This window comes from Papaver somniferum, unplaced genomic scaffold, assembly GCF_003573695.1.
Source record: "Papaver somniferum cultivar HN1 unplaced genomic scaffold, ASM357369v1 unplaced-scaffold_10, whole genome shotgun sequence".
NCBI lineage: Eukaryota > Viridiplantae > Streptophyta > Magnoliopsida > Ranunculales > Papaveraceae > Papaver > Papaver somniferum.
The window spans coordinates 9,452,491-9,472,941 of NW_020618825.1; the positions used below are offsets into that span (position 1 = coordinate 9,452,491).

At 35.8% G+C, this 20,451-nt stretch overlaps 1 protein-coding gene across 1 annotated transcript in view; it reads left to right on the forward strand.

The window, feature by feature from the left end:
* The window catches only part of LOC113326586 (probable ribose-5-phosphate isomerase 2), a 33,318-nt gene that overhangs the window by 11,966 nt on the left and 901 nt on the right, over positions 1-20,451 (forward strand). The window lies entirely within an intron of this gene.

Here is a 20,451-nt window from a genome sequence, read left to right on the forward strand (position 1 = left end):
GAATGTTTTTTGGGGCGCCTCTAAATTTTCACTTTAAGTTCATTTCTAGGGTTTGATTTATGCTGCGTTCACTCACAGTTTCTTTCTAGGGTTTAGATCTCATCATATTAGAATCAGGGTTTTCATGGAGAAAAAGAAGAAAAAGAGGAAATCGAAGGTGATTGGCGACCAGATCGGTATATGCAGACTCGAAATTCAACTTCAAGAATCAACTCCGCCATACTTACATCTCTTGATGAGATCATCCAAAATTTTCTAAATCTTGATCTAAGAGGGAAATCAGGTGGTGGAAAAGAAAGTGATCACAGTGTTTGGATAGGGTGAATAACCTGCTTGAAACAAATGTGCTATGGTTTAAGAGGATAAACCTCTTGATCTTGGTATTCTTCCTTAATTCACCGCCATAATAAAACAACTACTCAAATACTACCACCTGATTCGGAGTTGATAATGATCTTGGAGGTAACGGTTAAACTAACTTCTTGGTTTTCTTTGTATGTTTATAACTTGACTAAACCAACGGAAATAGGCCAGACATCAGAGGTAATAGATGGACTAAGGAGGTTCAGGCGATCGTGATCGAGTTTCCAAAATGGAAGAAATGGATTAAAGATGGGACTTGTGGGGAAAAAGCAAAATTTTGGTATTCTTCCTTCCATTATTACTTTTCCTCTCAAACAACACTTTTCCTCGACAGGATTATTGGATAGATTGAAATATTTGGGTGTATTCGAAGAATTATGAAATGAATTCAATATTTGAATTTGCAATTGACTCTTCTTAATCTTTGGATTCCTCATCATTTGTTCTTTACTTTCTTCATTTTGTATCAATCTGCCTTCCTTGCTCTGCATTTCTTTGATTCATAATTAACGGCTTTGCACAAACATAGACAAGTACTTGATCCAAGCCTGCTTGCTCTTGTTGCTAAATTTCAATTCACAGGTTTACCTCTTCGTTGAATGTTAAGATAACTTGAGGGCTGTTAGTGTTCATAACGGCTTTGCACAAACAGAAACAAGTGCTGGATCCAAGCCTGCTTGCTCTAAGATGTCTAGTGATGCAAAGACAAACAATGTCGTTACTCGTTAGGGTTCAAAACCGGTAGGGGAGGATTTTAGAATAGAATGTTATGATGTAGTGACTGACAAGATGAATGTGCCTTGTAGTGTCATTCCTTATTACCTGGCTTGTAGACTTCAGGTTCAAGAGGTCGTAGGACACCTTTTTATTTGATCTTGTTCTGTAGTAATAGCTGCAACACCAGAATGTACGCATAATCTTTTATGATTAGCACAGGTTGTAAAGAGAAGGGATTTTAGGAAAATGAAAAACTGAGGCTATTGGATAGTACCAGGGGCTGCAGGAATTTCAACAGTGACAGCCATGGATGTAGTAGTTGTCCCCATTCTTATTCCTTCCAAATTTCAATAGGGAAGCTTGGTGGTGCTTTTCTGTTGGTCGGCCATCTGGGACTTCATGATGCAGTGATACCTGTTCTGAGAAATAGCAATAGAGAAGGGAAATGATAAGAAAATGTCCAAATGAGATTCGAAGTCTCGCTTAGCTGATGGTCTTTGCAGTATTTGCTGCACAATCTCTTTCTTTGCAAGCCTAGAGTGTCACAACACAAGCCTTTCAATCATTTCATTTTCGTCTCTCACAGTTTCCACTGTATTCTTAACGCCTTGAAGGCTTCCATGCTCTGTTTACGCATCAAAAAGGAATACATCAGATTATTTGGACTTACGGAAGTGCACAGTACCTGAAAAGTTCGGTGAGCTATGCTACCAGGCTGTACAGACTCGAACCTTACAAGAAAACATTCTTGTAACCTGAACGTCTATAGGTTCATCTGTCTGATCATTCCCTCAAACAAGCTTTAAAGGATTGGCTTCCAGCTGCAGCTAAGAATTTAGCAGCTGCCTGCATCCAAAATCCAAACACCAGGTCCAGTTTGCAAATTCCTGTCCCTTGACATCAAAAACAGTGACAAAAGTGTCAACACATCTAAAAAGGTTCTTCTTTAACCGATAATGAGACGACTCTACCATACTTGTGGCTTGGTTGTCGAAGTGTTTGTGCCGATTTGTGAAACAAAACACGAACCTTTTTTTATTAGGTTCCAACACATCTTTGACCAAGTAAGTAATGACATCGGGGTAGCCGGTCTTCCAATGCTTAATAAGCATTCTAAAATTTTCTTCGTAGACATCCTCGGTGATTGACCATACCAAAGCTTCCCATTTCCCTTGGAAAGAAGCCCACAACATCTCATTATGTTCATATTCTTTCAAGAATTCCTTCTTTTTCTTTACTCGTGCCTCCACCAGTTGGATTTTAGCAATATTCTCTAATTCCTTCAACTTAAGTGGTTGAATTTTCGATTGGCATTTTTTCTTTACATTGCACCATATGTGAAACGTACAAAGAAAATTGAATGCATTCGGAAATACCTTCTTAATACCATACATCAACGATGAATCTTGATCGGAAACGAACACTTTAGGAAGAGCACCCTCCCGGAAGATTAACTTCAATTGTTCTAACGTCCAAACATAACTCTCTTTCTTCTCGTTTTTCAAGAACCAAAAAGCCACGGTGAACGGTGCCTTTGTCGAAGTATGCCCCACAATGTTCATCAACGGCATCTCATATTTATTAGTCTTGTACGTGCAATCCAATATAATAACTTGTGGGAAGCATAAAGCCAATTGGACGCATTCCGGGTGGGCAAGGAAAAGGTGTGTGACTTGATCGAATTCATCCAACTTCTTTTGGCAAGCGTAGTTATTCTTCACCCCTAACCACATTACTTGTTGCATCACCATCCTACCTTGCAAATTGAGTCTTCTAATCTTTTGTCTTGCATTGTAGATAGTTTGCATAGTCGACTTGTTATTCTTGTTGTCCGTCATCAATTTGCTAAGAATCCTAGACGGTGGCAAACGTGCTCGTGTCATTTTATCCACTTCTAGCATCTCATCGGGTTTGAGTCGCGCTACTTTCGCATGTCCATGAAGGTCTTTGGGACGTGGGTGGTTCTGACGACAATCCATATCTTTATTCATTATCCAATATTGATCTTCTTTGTTCAAGGACTTATTCTTGAGGTTGAAAACGATCTTGAAAGGGCAATTTCTTTTCTTCGTCTTCGTCCTATTTTTTCTCCCGGTCTTCCCAACGTATACAATACCCTTTTTAACCTTGCTAGCGCCGGTTCCACTACACTCACAAATCATTTCAAACCGATCCCATCGGATTTGTTGTCCTTTAACTAGTACACAATTTATCTTCATTGTGTGTTCCTCAAGCCAATCCAGAACTTCGGGTTTAGTTTTCCATCTCTGCGTTCATTCCAAAACAAGTAATTAGTAAGAAAAACTTTGGAATATTCCGACAACATTAAGGTAAACAAAAGGTTCTTACATACCAAATCATTTTGGAAGTGATCTTGGTATCCTCGTGAATTATGTCTACTGGATCAGGTTGATCTTCCATGGGTACGATCTACAAAGAATATCACAAGGTTCAAATACTTGATAGGGAAAATAATAGAAATATTCGGCTCATACGATAATCATATTATCTGCCGAACCCTGAACATTTAAAGGTTTCGGCTAATACGATGTTCTCAATATGTTCCGAACCAATAACAATATTTCAACCCAAAAATTAAAAATTTATGTTCGGATCATACAATAATCATATTAGGTGCCGAACCATGAACATTTAGAGGTTTCGGCTTATACGATATTCTCAATATGTGCCGAACCAATAACAATATTTTAACCCAAAAAATAACAAATTGATGTTCCGCTGATTTTCGAAATATAAGCCGAACCAGTAATTATTTTTTTCCGGGCTATTCAGGATGTTGTTCGGCTTACTATGAAACTTTCATATAAGCCGAACTAGTGTCTAGCAAAAGGGTTGGAATTGAAAGTTATAGGTTCGGCGCATGCTGCAAACAGATTCAGTGAGCCGAACCGTTCATCAATTGGTAGATTCAGCTCATAGATGTGTGCCGAACCTTAACCTGTTTCGCCGAACCATGATCCAAAAAACCTAACTTTTGATAATTGAGAGCTATAGAAGTGAGATTAAGCATAGGATAGAAGTATACCTGTGTATCAGAAGCATTGGGTTCCTCATCAATGTCTTCATCATCAGGATTTGGCTCATAAAAATCATCATCTTGAGTTTGAGTGGATGTAAAATCATTCTCATAATCTAAGAAATCAGCCGTAGTTGATGTATATTTTCCTAGGTTTTTTAGATGAATTATGACCTTCCTCATCCTCCGTTGAATCAAGAATTAAAATTTTCTCACTTTCTCCTTCTCTTTCTCTCCTTCTCAATAAAAACTTTGATTTTTTTCCCCAAAAATTTTCATCTAAACAACCTTTATAATTCTGAAAATTATCTTAATCACTAAACAAAGTATTTAATCACTAATGAATATTACTAACACTAATACGTAAAGGGCAGATTTTCCATTAAATTTTTTTTGAGTTAAGGGGTTATCTGATTTTGCTATTTCACAACCTTTTTTGTCTTTATTCAATATGTCTAGAAAGATTTCAGTATGCCCAAAATCAGGGTTCATAAATTGAATCAAGACAATTATTGGGCTAAAAGAGGCCCAGTAAGGTTAAATAACGAGTCCCGCTGTTTTTGGTTTTAGCACTCACACTGAATGTTTTTGAGGAGCAGCAAAGTTTTCGTTTTAAGTTCATTTCTAGGATTTGATTTTTGCGGCGTTCTCTCTCAGTTTCTCTCAGTTTCTTTCTAGGGTTTGATTTGAAGACTACCATTTACGATCACATCATACACTTAGGGATCAGTTTGAGTTGTTGTCGATCCGAACAGAATCAGTGCCTGTGCTCTCATGAAGAAGAGATGAAGAAGAAGAAAAGGAGGAAAATCAAAGGTGATTTGGATCCAAATCGGTATATGCGGATTAGGAAATGAGCTTCATAAACCTAACCGGCCACACCTACGTTATTTGATACACTCTCTGAAAAGATTCTTAATCCTGAAAAAAGAGTGAAATCGGGTGCTGGATGAGGTACTGGTCCAATTGTTTGAATCGGGTGTCTAACCTGCTTAGAGCAAATCTGTGATGGTGCAAGAGGATAAAGCTCTTGATTTTGGTATTCTTCCTTCCATTTAAATTAGAGAGAAAGCTAGTCTTCCAAATTAGTTTTGTTCTATCAACAAATGAAAGTGAAGAAAGTTTTACCCCAAAATGGAAATTAAAAATGGATTAAAGATGGGACTTGTCCAATTGTTTGGGTTGGTTGAATAATTTTACAATTTAAAGCACAGCTGCAATAATTCAAGAGAGGGGAAAGTTGTTGACATTTGGTAATCTTCCTTCCATGCACTTCCTCTATACAGAATTCTTGTATAGATTGAAATATATATTTTCTTGTATTCAAAGAAATATGAAATGAATTCAATATTTGAATCTTCAGTATACTCTTCTTAATCTTAGGATTCCTCTTAATTTGTTCTTTACTTTCTTAATTTTGTATCAATCTGCCTTCCTTGCTCTGCATTTCTTTGATTCATAATTAACGGCTCTTGCACGAACAAAGACAAGTGCTTGAATGGGGTATTCGAGAAGGTCAAATTTTTATACCTAGCCTGTATCTCTGGGAATGCTCTATGAGGCACTAAAAATTTACCAGGAATGCTGTAGCTTTAGTTGCAGATCTGCACCCATTGATCCAAGCCTGCTTGCTCTTGCTTTTGATTTAGGTGTTAAATCTCAATTGAGAGGTATACCTCTTCGTTGAATGTTTAGATAACTTGAGCACTGTTTGTGTTTGATACATTTTTAGTTACCAATAACTGTTTTGGTTGATGTGTATGGGTCGCTACAAATTCTTCAGGGTTGGTATAGGTTCAGCAAACAAGCAAGTATACGACGACAAGTCCTCAATTTTGAGTATCACCAATGACGAATTCTAACAAGGTAACACTCAATTTAATTCCATTGCCAATGTCTTGGGATTCAAGTAGTTTACTTATTTGTTTGGTTTAGTAGTTTATTTTTTTAGTAGTTAATAGTTTAATAAGGGAAGAAAATATGCATGTTTAGACGGATGAGCTATCTAAGTTTGGCAAGGGTTTGATGGGTGTCAATTGGCTAGGGTTTGAGTAAAACTAATCCAATGTTTTCATCTCTAACATTGAGATCTGCTGTCCGGTATTGTTCTTCCAAGAGGGACTCCATGAAGAAGAAAAGGAGGAAGAAAACTTTGTTCTATAATAAATTTGTCCGGTTAGAAAAGCATCCTCTATGTTAGTCAGTGTCGCTTCAATAGGTTCGGGTTTCGGGCTTGCAGGTGCTTCTAAAATGGGTTCACACTGATTGGTTATTATAGAAGCACATGTGAGTCCAGTATCCGAACCTATTGATGCAACACTAAGTAATATTGACGATATTTTTCTAAACGGTAGCGATCCTGATAAAATCCCTACCATCTGATCTCGACGAAATCGCTGCAATTCATATCAACATTGAGGAACTGACCTTGAATGTGCAGAATTGTATGCAAGAGAATCACATGCAATTCCAACTGCCCTTTAATATCTGCGCCAAAGCTAAAGAAATATAGATGGATTTATATGGAACAAAAGCTGTTTACATTATTCGAACGCCTTTGTACAAAACTATAAGCAGAACATGGATGTTTATTGTCCTATATTGTGTACAATGTCGATAAATTAGTTTGTTCCATCTTCTCTGACTATTTAAAACCGTAAGCTTCTAAGATGTCCAGTGATGCAAAGGAACACAAACAATGCAGTTAGGGTCCCAAACCTGTAGAGTGAGGATACTAGAATGTTTTGATGTAGTGAGTGACAAGATGATAGTAATAGCTAGTCGTGTCATTCCTTGTTACCTGGCATGTAGACATCAGGTTCAAGAGGTCGTAGGATACGCATAAGCATCTATGATTAGCGCAGGTCAAAAGAAAAGAGACTAGGAAATGGAAAAACTGCAGCTATTTGGTAGTACCACCTTTTGATCCATGTGTAGTCATGAAATAGTAATGATAATTTAGTCACTCACTCCGACAACTAAAAACTGTTTGTGTCACATGCAGATGTGTTTTTACGGTGGGATAGACGAGAAATTGGTGACACATCTCCTTGATGTGCTTGCCATATGGATGCAGGTAAGCAAGCAGTAGCAGGCAATAGCTAATGGAAGAAATAGTTTATCCTAATGCTTTAAGGAGATGTTCATACAATTACTAGAGCTGTAAAGTTTTTAAGGTTGCTTCCGAGTCTGAATAATTCTCTAAAATAGCGGCCGACCATTATCAATTTTCAGGTGAAATTTATGTAACCTGGAGAGCCGAATTGTGTTATGGGAGGAACCGCAACTTGGTCATGCAACAATGCACGGGAGAAAGAGTCTCAAAGAGTCTCTGCTGATAAGGAACTGATACTTCTGGTGAAGGCATTTACGATGATTTACTCCTCTCAAACAGCAGCAGCGCATCTCCTCATCAGAAAAATTTATAGACTTGTTAGTTATTGTGTATTTTTTTTTTCTTTCAAGAATTATAAAATGAATCGAATCTCTGAATCTATATTGCTAGTTAGACTCTTCTTTGGCTTCCTCTTCTTTTTGCGTTCTTTCATTTTCTGTGAATGTGTCTTCCTTGTTTTGTATTTCTCGATTCGTAACTTTTCTTGCACAGACAAGGAGAACTTGTGCTAGCTAGAAGGGGTATTCCAGTAAGCACTGGGAGATCGATTTTTAGTTAATTAATTTCCTGCGAATGTAGTTCCCTGTAGCACTTGGAATAAGCTGTATTGAGGGCTAATTAACTTTGTAGGAAATGGTGTGCATGTTTTATTTTTATTTTCTAAATCACGCGGATTTTATTAATTAACTTACTCCCTCCGTTTTTGGAAAAGAGATACTTTTACTTTTTTTTAGGCTAAAATGAAAAAAATGAAAGTATCTTTTTTCCAAAAACAGAGAGAATATTTTTTTTTCTCTTTTAAAGTAAGATAGATATATTAACCCAAAAGGAAGCTCATAATCATGTGATTCAGTCTCGTTTAAAGTCATCTCCGGTTGAGAATGGTAGAATCGGATGGATTAAGTGCTTCAGAGATTACAAGATCAATGTCATTTGGAGAGTTTGCTTCATAAGCTTTTACATAGTCAAAAGTAATTCTAGAAATTAAGAAAGAAGGTGCAGATTCTTCCCGAAAAGATTTGTTGTTGATTTCCTTACTTTTGTTGCCAAAATATTAGTAGCTCCATTAGCTTTCCTGTCTACAGCTATAAAACCCAAAAAAGACTCCAATTGCAATAAATTGCCACTAAACTGAAGTTACTGAACTGTCTCTTCCTTAAACATATATAATTGTTGCTGCTTCTGCTTCTTCTGCCGACGAAGCTCTAAAACTTCCCATAGCTGCTGCTCTGAAGCTTTTTTTTTGTAATTCCCCCAAATGAAACCAAAACCTCCATTAGAATTAGCTGATACCCTGAAACATCACAATTAATCTTAAAAGTGTCTTTAGCTTGAAATTTCCATAAGAAGTCCGTTTGAGATTTGGCTACTTGATGCATTGTATTTAAGATAAGTTGATCGATGCGGATGCCAGTAGACATAATGTATTGTGATTGACAAAGTTAATTGAGATGGAAAACATGTTTTATTTCAAAGATTCTAGGGCATCTCCTTTTAGATAAACCAACACTTTGTAGAGGCTAAGACCACAGAGATTGAGTCTTCATTTCATGTTTTCTAGTCATTATTGTGAAGGTAAATTACCCGATGGCCACGTGTCAACATCTCAAGGGATGATCTCATGATAAGGTAGAAACATCGAATCATACTCTATAAAGCTGATTTCATCTGAATCGAGACGCCTGTTACAAACGTTACATGAATGACGCGTGTGAGGAGTAGTCTAATCGATTCAGACGGTCAAGCCTAAAAAGAAGGACTGCATTTAATGAAGGATGAGAAGAAGATAAGAGCAAATGCATGTGTAGACACCCCAATTTCGCACAAACGTTGGGTCAAAATTTAAAATGTTGTCGCGAACCGAATCTAGCAACGAACGTACGGTAAGCCCAATTTACCATTGAGAGTAAAAAATAAAGAACGATTTTTTGGGCACCACTGTTTTTTTGAGGGGACCATGATTTGATGAGGCCATCCGCCCCATAGTTATAAGGGGTGTCCTAAAAGGTGGAGATGACTAGTTTACCCTTTAACCTAATTAAAATTATAACTCTACAACTACTTCTTCCTCTGTTCTACAACTTTTCTTCTTCTCTTTTTCATCAATTTATGATCATCTAAACATGATCACATTCAAATCTAATTAAAATCATCAAATTTTCATCATTGTCGATTCATTGAATTTTTATCGTCGATTAATCAATCTTTTGTAAAGAAACCAGTTCATAAGTATTTTCCCACAAACTCATTACTTCTAATTCGTTTTTGATTGAAAATTTTTAGTAGTAGTCATCAAAATAGGTTGAAAATGGAAGTTACAGTAGTAAGTTCGGTTAGAAATTTTGTGGAAAAACTTTGTCGAACTAGCCGAACTTGCTGGAAATGAAGAACATGAAAAATAGTTCGGTTGTTTCGCAAAAAAATATTTCCTAACCGAACTTTTAATTTCCTAACCGAATTTTTTAATTTCCTAACCGATGTTACCGTAGTAATCATTGATAGGTTGGTCCATGCACCTTCCTTACTACTGAACTTTTAATTTCCAAAAAGAAAACCATGGTCCACATTTCAATTGTTGGCTTCATCACATGCTCGTATAGATTTCTGGTTCATTAATCATTGATACTGAGTGCTATATCTACGTTTGGTAAATCATATTTGGTCCACTTCTCGTTGCAAACTTAATTGTACTCTGTTAAGTGAACGTGTGCTATTTTTCTAAACATGAATGTGATTGTTTTGCCTTTACCAACTATCTCTCTAAGGTGTGTTCCGCTGCATTCATGAGAGTTCTTGTCGAGACACTTACTGACTAGGTGTTGAGAGAGTATATTATCGTGTGATATGCTAGTGATTGTGTTCGGTATTCATTGTCTCACATGACCATTGTTTGCATACTATCAGTGATTAAGGAAATGCCTTTCTGGTTGGCATATACTGCATGAAATCACGTCTTATAATAATAATAATCTTGTGTTGATAATGCTGGTTGGTAATTGATAACTGTTCGCGTTACTGTTCCACTAGATTTTGAATAATAATAATTGGATTGATATTGCATTCACCGTTCCATCAGATTTTGAATAATAATAATAATAATTGATTATAATAATGATGCTTGTGTCAGTCTTTACTTTCCATGATCTTTACATCTTGTTCATTTTGAATTTTGAATGTTTTAGTAGTTTATAGCCTTTAAATTTACTTGGATGTAGTCATCAGAAAAGATGCAACTACAATTTTAAGCATCTAAAAAGGAGGCAACAGTGTTAGAGTTAGAAATTACTCCCTAGGATGCATAAGGTGACAGATTCCATACTTCTTCTGCATATGCACATTCTGAAAATATATGTCGAGTTGTTTCTGCAACTTGCTTAATGAAGATGCATTTAGTTTCTACATTAAGGATGGTTCTTACCTTGTGTCTTTTTGGAAGTGCATCATGGATACATTTCCAGATGAACAATTTTACCCTTTGAGAGATATCCATGTTCCACAATGATTTCAAGAACTTCTTTGATTCTGGATCTTGAAATTTAGCATACAAAAATTTAACAGAAAAATTTCTATCCCTGATAAGAGTCCATCCATCTTAATCTGTCTTTTTTCAGAAGACCATTTGCATATGTATAAAGTATAGTGTTAAGGATTGTAGTGACTATAGAGTTGTTAGAGACCATTTAGAGTAACAAGGTTCCACTTCTATGTGTCAGGATTGATTAATTCTGACACAAGTGCTAGATTTCTGGCATTTCGAGGAAAGACTTCAGATAAGGTGATATCCCTTCCTAATATCCACTTATCTTCCCAAATGTTTATTGATTTGCCATCCCCTACTTCCTATACACTCAACTTCTTTATGTGTTTTATGCCTTGAAGAATACACTTCCAAATCCAAGAACAGTTCTTCTTCTTAAATGGAGAGCACCCGATTTCTTATAATATTTACCCATTAAATTTTTTTCCCAAAGATCATCTGGATTGTTGACCAGTCTGCAAGCAATCCCACTTATATCATTGCCTGATTTAGTTTGTTAGTATCTTTAAAACCCACCCCCTTGGTGTATTGGTTTACACAAAAATTCAAAAGATTTTATAAAGATTCCCTTAGCGTTTGAGTTTTTACCCCACTAAAAATCATGGTAAATAGCATTTATTCTAGCCCTAATTTTCTTAGCTAACACAAAACAACCCGTGCTGTAAATCGACGTTCCAGATAAAACAAATTTATTAAGAACCATTCTGCTTGGTTGAGATAGAATATTTCCTAACCAATTTTTAACTCTTTGTTATATTTTATCTATGATGCTATCAAAAGTTTGGAGTTTTGATCTGTCGATAAACAAAGGAATTCCTAAATGTGTTTCTTTTAAATCTATCTATCTATCTTTTTTTTTTCATTAGCCTAAATATGGTTCCTTTGTGTTTAATAAACCAAATTTTTTAAAATTTATCACATGTTCTGAGCTAAACAAATTGATTTCATCCAAAGATTATTACGGCTAATTAAATCAGCTTTTGTGAATAGCAGAAGATCATCTGTGAAAAATAAGTGAGAGATTGTTGGTGCATTTTTTGTTAGTCTAATTCCCTGAACTTTTTCTTGGATTCTAGATGGATAAATAGTCAGGAAAATACTTTCATGCACAAGATGAACAAGTAAGGCGATAAATGATCCCCTTGGATAATACCCCTAGAATGTTTGAATTCTTCACAAGGGTACCCATTAAGCAAGACATGTATAGAAGAACTTGAAACACATTGAAAAATTAAGTCACACCAAGCATCACAGTACCAAAAGCTTTTAATGTTTTAATAATGAATTACAAGTTTACCCTGTCAAAGGCTTTTGATATGTGCACTTTAACTCCTGTATTACCAATTTTGTTTTTACTTTTCCTTATGGAATGGACAATTTCATGAGAAAAACAATGTTTTCTGAGATTTGTCTTGAAGATAAGAAAACTGACTGAATAGAGATTACATATTTTAAGGATTTCTTAAATCTATTAACTTGAATCTTTGCAATTATTTTATATGGTGCGTCAGTCACACTGATTAGTCTATAGTCCGAGAGTTTTTGGATTCTTACCTTTGGGACTTTAAAAAAAAGTTGTCTTTAGATCCTTATTTAAGCCTCTGTCTTTGAATATACATATGATCCAAACTAAAAAAAAGAATAACTACGAAAGACGCACAAAAAGAAATAAAAAATTAATCAACTACAACCGTCTAAACCTTCTCATAGAACATTTGTCCATTGATATTCCTGCTCAATTCCCATTCTTATCAAAATATGTAGTATTCAACATCGGGTATTTCTATTATTGTCAGAAATTTTGGCATATACCAATTTTAATATGATTTTCCCCTGTATAAATATGTGCACCTTTTTTGGTTTGTCAGCCAAGAAAACTTCCCTAAAGCAAAGTAATCTTTTTAATTGCATTTAACCAATGTATACTTTGATGAACCACGGAATTTACCACTTTAAAAATCGCGTAGTCTGATCTAATAATTATCTTTGTTAAACTTCACCAACAACTAATTCAGATGCACTCAAAACAGCTTACACTTCTGTTATATAATTGGTTGCTATGCCAATGCCACCAGAGAGAGTTCACAAATTAACTGACCTAATTCATTTCTAACACAATTCCAAAACCTACTATCCCAGGATTTCCAAAGGATGAACCATCACATCAAAACAAGTTGTAGCTAGCTAGAGAATGGAGGAATCCAGAAACAAGCTTTAATACATTGAAACTTAGATTTTCTAGGACCTAAATTTGAAAGAGTTATTACCCGAAGATCAAAAGATCAAAATTTTGATTCCACCGGTGCCCTTTCCTTTTAAGTCCACCTCCATGAACAATTTTCTGGATTCTACGTGTAAATCTTTGACAATGTGGCCTGATATCTTCAAAATATATATTTTTTCTAAAACCATAATTCTTTTAAAATAATACAGGATACGGTAATCCAGACTCTCTGAATTAGAAGACTTTTGTGAGCCGCATTTTTCCAAATGTCCTCAAAAGATTTAGGTATCTTGAAATCAAAAGCCCAACATATCCATCTCCTGATATCAATGCTAAGTGCACATTCCCAAAGCCGTCTTGATCTTTTTCATAGATACAACATCTAAAAGATAATTCATACCCCTTACTAATCATGACTGTACCATCTATATAAATTTCCTGCACTGTTGGAACAAGCAGTATTGAGGACAGGGCTGTCAATGGATAACCGAATATTCGATATCCGTCCGAATCGTTAGGATATTATCCGAAATTTCGGATAACGAATATCGGATACTGATACCTTATCAAATATTCTTACTTTAACGAAACGTATACGGAAAAGGCATTATCCTATAGGATAATATCCGGTATCTGTTAAAGAATGCATATGCAATTTATTTTATATTTTTTTTTGAGTAATATGTTTAGTTGTTAGCTTGGCATTATGTGAAGAATGGTAGAAATAAAAACATTATGGAAGAACAAAAACACAAATAGTTTAATTGGTTGTGAAAAAGTGGAGAATTTTTCAATATTGATGGAGAAGATTTGAGTTTTGTTTAAATCTAATTTAATATAATAGTTTTAAAGTCAAATTTGTGCATTTGATCAAGGTATTTGGTTTTGTTTAGTCGAATTTCCTTAGGGTTCCTTTGATCTTTTTTTGTAATTTATGATATTAGAAAAAGACTAAAAAAGAAGTTAAATTATTTTTATTACAATGAATTACTATCGGAACAGATAACATAATTTTTTTTTGAATATCCGTCAGATATTATGGGATATCAGATGTCTGATAATTTTATCGGTAACGGATGTAGCTACCGTTGACACACCTAACTCCCTATAATTAACTTTGTAGGAAATAGTGTGCTTGGAGGTACTGTGACATCTATTCATGTGATTCCAAAATACATACTCATGCAACAAACCTACCCGGCTGCTAGTGTTGCAGTGAACCAGTGACTGTCTTCTGAGTTCTGATACTAATATTTTGGGCTAAACAAGGCCCAGTAGGGTAATAGAAAGTCCAAATGTTTTAGGGTTTCAGCAGTCTTAAGGGCGCCGCTAGATGATTGAGTTGATTTTAGGGTTTCATTTTTTGCATCCCCTTTTGTTTTCCTTTTCAGTTTCTTCTAGGGTCTGATATCTCATTTTTGGGTTCTGCATCATCGAATAGGGGTTTGTAGCCAGATTCATCGACGGCATAATGAAGAAGAAAGAAGAAAAAGATTGAGATTTGGATTATCGAAATTGGTATGAGCAGATTCGGAAATTGAAACAAAGTTGTATAACATCCCAATGTTATTCATTTGGTCAGAGAAACTGAAGAAATTAGAATTGAAGCCGCTATTTCAATTTCGATGATTTTAAACCACTTTACCATCACTATACATCTGGAATTGGAACTACTCAGTAAAGGAATTACAACCTCACTATGGGGATCAATGATTTTTCCTCTCACACAGCAACAGCAGAAATTTGTGGATTCAATTTTTTTTTTTTTTTTGTGTGTATATAACTATTTGAGTTAATCTATGGATTCCACTTTGTTACGATCTTTACTGTCTTTTTGATTTTATATAGATGTTTCTTTGATTCCTTGTTCTACATCATTTCTCAATTTTATAATGTCACACAAATAAAAATTGTGCTTCAATGGGTATTCCAGTAAGCACTGCGAGGTCAATTTTTGGTTACATGCAGATGCAAGGCTGCTTGCTGTTGCTTTTTCGGTGCTAAATCACATTAACAGGTATGCCTCATTATTCTATGTAGATAATAACTTCAACCTGTTTGTAGTTGAGTTGCTAATGACATTTATTTGTTCAGACACTCCGACAACAACTACTAATTCTGTGTGTGGTTGATGTGTGTATGCGTAGGCACTACAAATTCTTCGAGATTGGTATAGATAAGAGCAGCAAAGAAACAACTATTTGACATGACAGATTCTCAATTTTGAATAACAGCAATGGCAAATCCAAGACGAATTCCAACAGTGAATGTTTGTTTTTGGTAGGTATTGGTAAATGTCTTGGGAGTAGTTTTACTTGTTTGTTCGATTAGTATAAAAGGGATGAAAAAGTGTCAAGCAGCTAGGATTTGAGCCTGTTTGTTTATTGATTTAACTTTTCGACTAGTATTGTTTGCTGGTTTTTTTTTCCCACTTCTGCTTGCATCAATAGAACACAGGTAATTCTAGAAATAGATGGGTTATTGTATATTGAGGCAAGACAGTAAACTTAGACCGGATAAAAACAACTGTAGGAATGAGATTCTACTTAAAATCGACTGCAGTAGCATCAACAACAACTCTTTATATTGCTGTGTTTTCACATCTCTACTGGGTTTATGATTATTAGCTTGTCTTCTGAAATTATCGAGGCAACACTGTGATGGAGCCCTGCGAGTTATTTTTCATTCGATTTCCTTGAAATGAATTGTGATTGCTTGAAATGTTCTTGTTGGATAAAAGAATGCAATTTGTTATGAAATATTGATAAATTAATATGGAACAGAAGCTGTAGTTTTACATAATTTTAACGCCTTTATACAAACTATATACAGAACATGGTTGTTTATTGTTATCTATTGTGCATGTATGTTTAGTTTATTCCATCTTGTCTTGACAATTTAAAACCGTAAGCCTCTAAGATGTCCAGTGCTGCAAACACGAACAATGTGTTGAAAACCTGTAGGGGGAGGATATTATAATGTTTTGATGCCGTCAGTGACAAGATTAATGTGTAGAACGCTTGTAGTTTCATTCCTTATTACCTGGCATGTAGACTTAAGGTTCGAGAGGTCGTAGGACACCTTTTGTCTTGATCTTCTTCTGTAGTAATAGCTGCAACACCAGAATGTATGTATAAGCATCTATGATTAGCACAGGTCAAAAAGAAAAGAAATTAGGAAATGGAAAAACTGCAACTATTTGGTAGTACCAGGGTTCTAATGGCTGCAGGAATTCCAACAGTGACAGCCATGGCTGTTGTAGTTTTCCCCATTCTTATTCCTTCGAAATTTCAATTGAGAAGCTTCATACTTTTCTGTTGGTCGGCCATCTGGGACTTCATGGTGCAAAAGAACCATGTCCTGATTCGTGAAAGCATACCAGCTAATTCAGCAAGTGTTTGTAAAAACATTGAAATGAGCACCTGCTCTGTGTCAGCATAGGCTAATCTATCCTCCGTGCAGGTAGGTAATGCCAAATGCACTTTTTCAAGAAATAGGGAATACAGTTTGTTCACGGAGTTCCAAAAATCTGACGAGGAAAATTGTGGACAACATCTAAGAGCTACTTTAGTTAGCAGTGATACAACTTCAGGAAAATAGATATAGAAAACAGAAATAAAAGAAAATGTCAAAATGAGATTCAAGGTCTCACTTACCTGATGGTCTTTACAGAATTTGCTGCATAAGCTCTTTATTTGCAAGCCCCGAGTGTCACAAACCTTTCAATCATTTCATTTTCATCTCTCACTGTTTCCACTGTATTCTTAATGCCTTGAATTATTTACATTAGAAATCATCGCCTTTGACTTGCAACGGCTTCCATGGTCTGTTATATCAAGCTGAATCGCTGTTACATTCTTAATGCCTTCAATTGTAGTTTCATCATGTTGGCTATGATGAACAACTAGGTTTTCTGGTTTGTAGTTCTATGTTACGCGCACTAGGTTTGATTTTAGTGTCATTCACTTGTTCCCTGCTCTCTTTCTCAGTTTCTTTTCTAGGGTTTGATTTTGAGATCTCTGATTTTTGGGTACTGTATCTGCATCTTCGAAGAAGGGTTTGTAGAGATCATCTCTTAGCTATATTCTGCGACCACCATGAAGAAGAAAAAGAAGAAGATTAGGATTTCGGCAATTCAAATCGGTACGAGCGGATCCGTAAATTGAAATCAAAAGCATCCCCTCCACATCTGAAATGGAAAAACATCTTCCGAAGGAACTGTATCCTTCACGTGAAGATGGCTATTTTACTTTCAAGATGCGATACCTTAAAATGCGATAATCTGTGGTCTTTTCAAGTAGGGAATAAAGTGCCTTCAGCAAATATGAATTTAGTGTCTGAAAGTGAAGAGACTATTAGGAGAAACCGGAGGCGCGGTATGATTTGTGAAGTTTTGAAATGAATTGAATATTTGATTAATCTATGGATCCAATGTGTTACGCTGTTTACTGTCTTTTTTGATTTTGTATAAATGTTTCATTCTTTGTTCTGCATCATCTCTCAATTTTGTTATAGTGTCTTGTACACAAGAGAGTAACTTATGCTTGAATGGGTATTCCATTAAGTAGTGGGGAAGTCAATTTTCGGCTCTGACTCTCTGGGCGACAACACCTACTAACTTTGCGGTTTATGTGTATCAGAGTATGCGTCCGCACTACAAGTTCTTTGAGGTTGTTACAGCAGCATCAAAGAAAGAAGTATATGATGACAAGTCTCAATTCTGAATAACAGCAATGACAAATGCAAGGCGAAATCTAACAAGGTGAACCTCAATTTCAATCGCGTTGTCAAATTCATTTTATGAGTGTTTGTTTTTGCTAGGTATTGGTAAATGTCTTTGGAGTCAAGTAGTTTACTTATTTTTTAGTTAATGAGTCTACATTTTTACTTTTAGCACTCACAATCAGAAATTTATTGATTTGTTAGTTTAGTTTGTGGTAGGCGTTGGTAAATGTCTTTCGAGTCTGAGTAGTTTTCTTATTTGTTTGGTTAGCATAAAAGGGAAGAAAATCATAGAATTTGTGGCCACCTCTCATTTTTTGTAGTTTTGCAAGTGTCAGTTAGCTAGGGCTTGAGGATCCCTATGTTTTCTTCTTTAACTGCGTACCTTGGTTTGCCTTTATCTATCGATTCAAGTTAAATGAATAAGGTCGGCTCATCATTTCCGGGTCAGGATTTTGAAAGTCCGGATTTTCTTTCTGCTTGTGTCCCTTTGGTGAAGCCGTGAAGGCCAAAAAGGTGTATACCGAGTCTGTTTGTTAATTGGAGGCAAGTTAGTGAACTTGTTTTTAGCTCGTCTCTCATTGCGGCTAAAAAACTACAGGGATGGTAATTTTACTCATAATAGACTGCAGTAGCATCAACAAATCTTTATATTACTGTGTTTTCACATCTCTACTGGATTTACGATTATTCACTTTTACATATAGGCAATTCTTTTTTATAGGCTCCTATAATTACTCAAAACGTTCTTCTCGAAGCGAAGATTTTAGGAAAAGGAAAATCTGCGGCTATTTGGTAATACCAGGGCTCCTATGCTGCATGAATTCCAACATTTCCAACAGTGACAACTGATAGCCATGGTCGTAGTAGTTTTCCCCATTCTTAATCGTTTCAAAATCCAATAGAGAAGCTTGGTGCTTTTCTGTTGGTCGGCCATCTGGGACTTCATGATGCAAAACCACCATGTCCTGATTCATCAAAGCATACCAGTTAATTCAGCATGTTTTTGACGATTGTGTTACTATAAACATTGAAATTAACACCTTTGTTACCTGCTGTGTCTGCATTGGCTAATCTATCCTCCATGCGCAGGCAGGTTATGCCAAATGCACTTTGGCAAGAAACAGAGAATTCAGTTTGTTCATGGCGTCCCAAAAACCTGACGCGTATGCCAGGTGCAAATTTCAAACAACATAGAGCTACTTACCTGATGGTCTGTCTTTACAGTATTTTCCGCGTGAGCTCTTTGTTTGCAATCCCCCCGAGTGTCATAAACCTCTGAATCATTTCATTTTCATCTCTCACAGTTTCCCCTGTATTTTTTAATGCCTCCAATTGTCTGCATTAGAAGCTAATACCTGTGAGATGCACTTGGAAACCATGCTCTGTTATATCATACTGAATCGCTGTCGCATCCAGGAGGTCAATTTTTACCTACTAAAGAAATCCCCCTGTAGCTCTAGGATCCTGAATTAGGCATTAACTTCGGGAGGAATGCTGTTCAAGGGGTTAGCTTTGGTTTCGGTTCTGCACCCAGTGATGCAAGCCTGGTTGCTGTTGCTTATTGTTTTGGTGCTTGATTTGAATATGGAATACATCACAGGTATACCTTTCGGAACTATTTGGTACGTGTATATCGTTGTGTTATTAATGGCATCTATTGTCTTTGTGTTATACAAACTATATACAGAGCATAGTTGTTTATTGTTATCTATTTTTTCTGGAATCGAGCACCTGAGAAACTTTAGTGATTGCACAAAGTCTTTCTTTCTTTGCAAGCCCCATGTGTCATAAGCTTTGCGGTCATTTCATTTTCGTCTCTCACAGTTTCACCTGTATTTTTAATGCCTTAAATTGTCTACATTGGCAACCAATACCTTTTAGATGCACTTGCAAAGGCTTCCATGGTATTTTATATGAGCCCTGCTTGCTCTTGCTTTTTATTTCGGTGCTAAATTTCAACTAACAGGTAAACTTTCTCGTTGAATGTTACATTAATTGAGCTCTGTTAGTGTTTGGTACATGTGTAGGGATGAAATGATAATGACATTTTTAGTCACTACAAATTCTTTAGCGTTGCTGCAGCAAAAAAACAACAACAAGTGTTCGAAGACAAGTCCTCAATTTGGATTAACACCAATGACAAAATTCTAACAAGGTAAAGCTCAATTTCAGTTGTTGTTGCCAATGTTTCTGTCTCAGTAGAAAAATGTACAGTATGTTTTTGCCAGCGGGTGGGTATATGTCTTGTGTGTCAAGTAGTCTACTAAAAGGGGTGAGTCACAATCTGTTTAAGAAATCCCAACTTATTCTGTGTTTTTACAGCGGGATAGACAAGAAATTGATGACCATTATATGCTACTACTGTTATTGTTGGTGGGAACAGAGAATCACTGTCAAACATTAATCTTATTGAGGTATCCATTTATGAAATAATTTTAGCTAACTTGTTGTGCAATGTTGGTGTTTTAGGAGAATTTTGGTTCTTTTAGGTAGTAATATAACGAGTTACGATTATGCAAAATGTTCTTGTTGGATCAAAGAATGTGACTTTTTGTTATGAAATATAGATAGAAGCTGTGGTTTTACATTGTTTGAACGCATTTATACAAAACTATATACAGACCATGGTTCTTTTATTGTCAATCAATCCTTTACATTGTCTGGAGTTGAGGGCCTGAGAGAGACTTTTGTTACTGCAGAATGTGTTTTGTTTATTCCATCTGCAATGATAA